The following is a 7,197-nucleotide window of genomic DNA, read 5'->3' on the forward strand; positions in this document are numbered from 1 at the left end:
TTGAAATGTTTATTTAATAAAAAACTGAACAATTCACAATTGTCACAATAACAAAATAATATTATACACAAATATTAAAAGTTGCATACATAAACAATACTATTTAAACTCATAAATATACAGACAGAGAAAGCAATATTAGAGTAAAATAAAACAAAATAAAAGCAACAATAAAAATTACATTCAAAGCAGTACAATGTAATGTAGCAGTGGCGGCTTGTGACTGCTCATCCGAGGGGTGCAAATTCAAAATAAGTGTTCGGAGTGTCATGTGTGTTGCTTGTGTTTTTAAAATGTGTTTGTTGCTTCATGTAAACCATGTGCATCACGGGTTTAGTCAAAACACGTGATGCACATACACGCAGAACACATATTTTGAACCACACAAATGACTGGCTATATACATGTTGTGACAAACTTTGCATCGAGTGCTCACAAAAAAAGAAGTCACCACCTGCCACTGTAATGTAGTAAATATTTAAATAAAATAAAGCAAGATCAATATAGTTGTTGTTCAAGAAATCAGTCCTACACTGCAAAATAATGACTTTCTTACATAGTATTTTTGTCTCGTTTTCAGTAGAAATATTATTTAAATAAAATGCTTTTTCTTGATGAACAAAATGACCTAAGAAAATAAGTCTAGTTTTAGACAAAATAAATAAATGCACACAATTTAAGTGAATTTGTGCTTAAAACAAGCAAAAATATCTGCCAATGGTGTGAGAAAAAATCTTAAGTTTTCTTTTTTCTTAAAAACTTAATTCAAGCACAATTTTCTCACCCCATTGTTAGATATTTTTGCTTGTTTAGGCACAAATTTACTTAAATTGTATATTTTTGTCTAAAAACTAGACATTTTCTTAGGTAATTTTGCTCATCAAGAAAATACATCTTGATTTAAGAATTTTTAGTTTTTCTACTAAAAACAAGATAAAAATCCTAAGTTAGAAACTGATTTTTTGCAGTGTAGATTCAATTGCAGAGCTCTGTCTTGGACTTATTCAAGAATTTCTCACAGTAAAACCTAAAAGTTAACTAAACTCAAACCATTTAAGAAAACCGGTTGCATTAAACCATTTAAGTTTTAAAACACATAGATTTGAGTACTGTGAACTTAAACAAATTGAGTCACATGCAGTTATGCACTTATATTTAAGTTCACACTAACTAAATATAAGTGCATTATTGCACAAGACTTAAGTTCACAGTACTCAAATGTATGTTTTTTTTTAAACTTAATGGGTTAAGGCAACCGATTTCCTTAAATGGTTTGAGTTAAGTTAACTGTTAGGTTTTACATTGTAAAGCATATACTTGTCAGCAAAGGTAACGTTGATGCACCCTCATCTGGACAGACATCTCTTTGGAGCCCTTTGGAAATATAAAAGTACATATAAGTATTTGGCATAATACTAATACACATACACACGACAAATCAAATGACATAGAATTAAAGTTGTACATTTTAGAAAGTTTACTTTAAACCAGTGGTTCTTAACGTAATTCCTGGAGGCCCACTGCCCTGCATGTTTTGTATATCTCTTTTATCTGACAGACGTAGTTCAGTTCATGGAGATCCCTTCTAATGAGCTGATGATTTGAATCAGGTGTGTTAAATAAGGGAGACATACAAAATGTGCAGAGCAGTGGGTCTCCAGGAATAACGTTAAGAACCACTGCATTAAACTGTACAAAGATACAACAATATATGATCAAAGAACTTCTTAATATACATCTTCTTACTTCATTTTCTGTGTTGATGTCCTCAGAGTCTCTGTGTTGTTCTGCAGCTTCATTACAGTAGGCTACTTCAATATAGTTGTCTATCAAACACAGAATAAAAAAATAGAATCACATACATTACAACACATCTATTTACGATTTAACCTCTTTAATTTAATAACTTAATTATTAAACTTACATCATTTTGGCCAGATTGCAGTGACATCAATTTCTTCAGTGTCTGGATCAGTCTGATGTTTTAGCTTTCACTGTTACTTCATTATATTTCTCTGGCAAACACAGAATTAAAAATCAAAATCACATATCACAATACATCCGTTTACTATTTAACATGTTTGATTTTAATTTAATGTAATCATTGAATGATTAAACATACATCAGCTTTACCCAGAAACCTCTTCATCGTCCACAAAGTTGACCACAGTGTACATGACCTCTGTAAACACAAACATGTATAGACTTCATATTTAAAAAGATGAAGAACAGCAAACATATAACGTTTAAATATATTATGACTCCAAGCTTCTTTACAATTAGCATCTAGGTTCTCTTAAAGTGAAGCTGGCTTTGTTACAAATCAATATAAAGCTATTAAAACAGCTTGAAAAATAAGCAGCATCTACCAGAACTGAATGAGCTTTTAAAACAACAAAAGATCGTCTGTACCATTTAAAATAGCAGAGAGACACTTGCTAGCTGCTAACATTTCAAACAAACGAGTTACTGTTGTTTTGTTTGTTTTAAGCAAATAACGTCTCATCTTGGCTTCTTTAAAGTTTTGTTTTTAAAAATTTAAACATCGAATTGATTCTTTTAACAGCCCGGTTTGAATGTTACTTCGCGTATTTTTAACCTCATGTTTACCGCTGTGTACCACGTATAACCTTAATGTTTTACTGTTTGTGCTTTAAATTCAAACAGTTCTAGTATAAAGACAAAAACGAATCATAGTTAATAACATACTATGAACAAATAGGCAACCGATCAGCGCGATGCAGACAAATGAATTAAATCAAACTTACCTTACTGTTAATGAGCAAACAAACAAACAAGAGACGGAGTAGTCCAGGCAGTAACGGTTCGCGATTTGAATTTTCCGTCAAGCCCATAGGTTGAGCAGTCGCACCTGAAGGGTGGGGGCAGTCAGATGAGTGGGTGCAGGTGCATTCTGGGAAATGTAGTCCTTTTCTTTAATATACTTTTTATCAGGGTTCCCGCGGGGTCTTAAAAAGCCTTAAAAGCATTGAATTTATGAATTTGGAAATAATACCTTAAAAAGACTTTAAAAAGTCTTATATTTTGATGTCTGGGTCTTAAAAATTGTGCTGTATGTAACTTCTCCATATTGTATTTTTCCTTAAAAGTTTCTTTGTCAACCACATTTTGATTAAATCAGGGATGCAAACACATCGCTTTTCGGCGCCTGCGCCTTTTTATTATTAATGGCATTTTGGTTGCGAGCACATCGTGTCTCTCCCGATGAGTCTGCTGTACGTTCACATGCTCTCTGTTTCTCGATGAATTGGGTGCGACATGAAGCGAGTTCAGCGTCACATGTTTCTGAACTTGAGCAGAGTTGTATGCATAGAGGTTTTCACGGAGGACCGGGTCCGATTAACATTATGTGTAAAACCCGAGTCGATAGGAAAACGGCCGTGATCAGAGTCAGTCAGCGCTAATGTTCACGTGCAGTTTCAAGCTGCGTGCCTCCGTTTCTATTGCGATAACAACTGGCTTGGTTTGAAAGTCACGACCACGCGCTGCACTTTCTTTCTCCGTCCCTTTGTTTAATAATGTTATTATTAATGAACCATCTTTTTATATCTAAAAAGTTTGCTCAAAGATCACAAAGATGTTAGCAAAAAAGCAATGTGAATGTTAATTAAGCCCATTGCACGAGCAAAGCTCAAGCTGACTCTAGATATAAAAAACGCAAAGCTCTAATATAAAGTCACCAGTCACTGGGACAGCAAGTAGACTTTTGAATCTAAAATAATAAGTGGATTAAGCTCTTTTAATCTGCAAGAGAGGAATTAAAAGAGGCACTTTTACTGCTTCTGCTCTATCTAAAAAAGGAAAGAAAACTACATAAACCATAACACACCGATTACATTTATAATCTCTAGACCTGCACTTTCTATCATTAATATACTATACATATTATTGTATTCAAAAGAGTTTGATAAAAGGGGTCATCTACACAAGTATTGCTTCATATGTCAGTGCAAAAACAGTAAAGTGTTTTGTAATGCTTTGACAAACATTGTCAGCTTTGTTCATTTATGGTTGGATTTATGAAATATAATGTGAAATTAATATAAATGAATGCAGCCAGATGGAAGGCCCTGGATACGTTGCAGGAGGTGGCCAGGAAGAAAAGGAAGAAGGAGTAAAGCAAGAAGAAGTGCTAGATAGTTCAATAAGAGTTTTGGTTTAACATAAAAAATGAAATTGAATATTCCAAATTAATGTCGGCGTCTTTTGATTTTCGAATTTCATTTTTCTCTATATACCTAGGTTGGTAGGGATGGCAGGGGTCTGTGGCAATGTAGCCTAAGTATCTGGATATTTGCCTGGGTGTGAGGGCTTAGATTACCTTTCTCTTTTTTGAACATACATGTGTTTGCATCTCTGTTTGTTTAATAAAGTAGTATAAATAAAGAGTGGCGGATCCAATAATTGAGAACGCAACACAGTCCCGGGTCACAGTACAAAATACTGCGAACACGTGATACCTTCAGTAAATGAAGATCACCACAACCATAGACTGCAACACAACACAGCAACAGGCAAAGGAGAAGCGGGGAAAATCAAAGAAAATCTCAGAAATTCCTTAACAACTTAACATTGTTTGGCAAACTTTCTTGTGGCCTACTGAAAATTTTTTTTCACACTTGCTTGGCTTATCATCTTTTTACCCATTTCACATCGGAAAAAGAAATGAACACAAGTTTAAGTATTTTAGTTTTTCTTTGCTGGTAGGGACGTGAAATGGGTATTAATTTTTTATACAAATGGTCTTAAAAAGGTCTTAAAAAGACTTGAATTTAACGTGAAGAAACCTGTAGGAACCCTGTTTTATAATCCGCGTTTTCACACTATGCATTGTTCTTTATACTTGATTATTAATAAATAAAAAAAAATATATTTTTATAAAGTTTATTACGTTTACAAAACATGTTTAGTTGACAAACATGTTAACAGTTATTTGGAATGATGCTCAGATTTTCTTAAATATAAAATCTTTGTGAATCAGCAGCACCTTCTTGATGAAATACAAAACTCTTTAAACATGCCTCAGGAATTATCTCTGGGTTTAGTGGATTAACTGCTCATCATTGGAAACATTGAACGTATACCTAAATGAATTCTTACTTAAATATTAGTAAATATAAACTAATGCTGAGTTAAGACATGTAACTTACTGAACTTACTTAACTACAACATGAACTCAAATTAATTTATTGTAAATGACTGCATTAACTAACAATGAAAAACATGTCGTAGTTAATGATGACTCTTCAATAGTTTATTATTAGGATATGCTGTAACTCAGCATTAGTTCATGTTAAAGTAAAAATACATGTATGTCTTTTTTCACTGTGATATATGGACCCTTATTATATTATAAAGTCCCCATCTCTTTTGTTTAAATTGATTGATTGAAGACAAACATTATAATATGTGGTCTGACTTTGTGCAAGCATGCATTATCATATGCTAAAAGTTACCTCCTCAGATAGACTAGAACATTCATTGGTGCCCAAACATTTTCCTTACAAGGGCCAAACCTGACTGAGGGCCGTGGGCCAAAAGTAAATGTTGTTGTGTTATATTAAAATTAAAGTTGCCCTGATAATCCCTAATTTATAATTTTCTAATATTTTAAAAAATAAATAAGCAAACATTACTCTGTTTATGCATAACTAATGCAGTTTTATTTTCCAAGGCTGTTTGTAGGAAAAAGAAATCGTTTTGCCAATCAATTTTAAATATCCTTTTCTCTGTATGCCACTGCCGCAACCTCTTCATTTTTAGCCTATAGTACCCGAGTTCATTAGGTTTTGTGATGCATTTTATACACCTTCAAGTATGCATGAAACATAAAAAAATTTAAGGTCTTTTGTGGGCCAACTTTGGGCACCTCTGGACTAGAAGTACAGTAGCTGACAGGTATCTGCAGATATGTTTACCCGAGTTTGTCAGTCTGTTTCACCCAACATGTTTTGCATCCACATGTGAAAGACTGTCTTTTAGATTATGGACCTGTCTATTGATATTTTTGTTTCTATTTTAAAAGATTTAATGAAATGTTAGGGTAGAATTATAATAACAATAGAAACAGTGAACTTCAAATCATGAGACATCAGCAAAAATAAGCAGCTTTACATTTCACTGACTAATTTATCAACATCCTAGCTAGCAAAAATGAGTTACATGATGTCATTTGAACGGCTTCTTTTAAACGATGTATGCAGCATTGAGACATACGTGCACGATATTCTGACCTAGGGCAGTTGGAGACATGTTTTCAAAGTGTTGGAAATATATATTCTGAAATAATATTTGTTGCATTTCTCTTGAGTCAGAGACATAATTTTCACACATTAAAATGGTAATTGTGTCCATTGAATTTTAGTTATTTTGAATGATGCTTAGTTTCTTAAATAGACTAATTAAATTATATTAATAATAAACATATTTAGAAAACACAGTTTTTATGTACCACAATACTGTATGTGCTGTCTTAAAGAGACATGGTTAACCCCCCACCCCACCCCACTCAGCTCTGAAAACAGAGAAGACACCTCTACCTGTGGGTCATTAACATATAAAAAGCCCTTCACACCTCACACCCACCGCTCCTCACAACCAGCTGTAAGGATTCCTGGAAACTTCCACCAGTTCCTTTAAACATCCACAAACGTAAGGTTTCTGGATGTTTCACGGGTTTACTTTGGTGTATTACCTTTCCAAGCACTCTGCCTCAAAAATCTGGCAAACCTAAAGTTTAGCAGGGATTTCCCATTCCGTATTTGTCCGTATACAGCTCTTTTCATGCAGTGTCAAGGGTACCTATCTTTACCAAAATGGTACATACTGTATTAGGGCAAAGGTGGGCATTCCTGGTCCAGAAGGGCCACTGTCCTGCAAAGTTTAGCTTCAACCCTGATCAAACACACTTGAAATTAATTTTCTAATGTTGGAGCTAAACTTTGCAGGACAGTGGCCCTCCAGGACCAGGAAAGCCCACCCCTGTATTAGGAGGTACATATTTTAAAGGTAGCGTCCAAGTGACAACTTTTGTTAATTTATTCGAGATTCTATTGCTTTAAAGTCGAGCAACTGGAGCAATTACATATCAATTTAAGCCAAGATACACACTTGGTTACGAACTCAGGCTTACTCGCCATATTTGCCTATGCCTACACTTCTGCATAACCTAACATA

At 34.0% G+C, this 7,197-nt stretch overlaps 1 long non-coding RNA gene across 1 annotated transcript; it reads right to left on the reverse strand.

Annotated features, from left to right (window-relative positions):
* Positions 1-6,817, reverse strand: LOC135738682 (uncharacterized). Its single transcript, XR_010528751.2, has 6 exons — positions 6,716-6,817; positions 2,769-2,914; positions 2,123-2,182; positions 1,925-2,015; positions 1,747-1,826; positions 1-1,374 (listed from the first exon to the last, which is right to left on the reverse strand). It is a non-coding gene; the product is annotated as an uncharacterized lncRNA (long non-coding RNA).
* Between the last annotated feature and the right edge of the window lie 380 nt (positions 6,818-7,197).

Source organism: Paramisgurnus dabryanus, chromosome 12 (genome assembly GCF_030506205.2).
Source record: "Paramisgurnus dabryanus chromosome 12, PD_genome_1.1, whole genome shotgun sequence".
NCBI classification, from domain to species: domain Eukaryota; kingdom Metazoa; phylum Chordata; class Actinopteri; order Cypriniformes; family Cobitidae; genus Paramisgurnus; species Paramisgurnus dabryanus.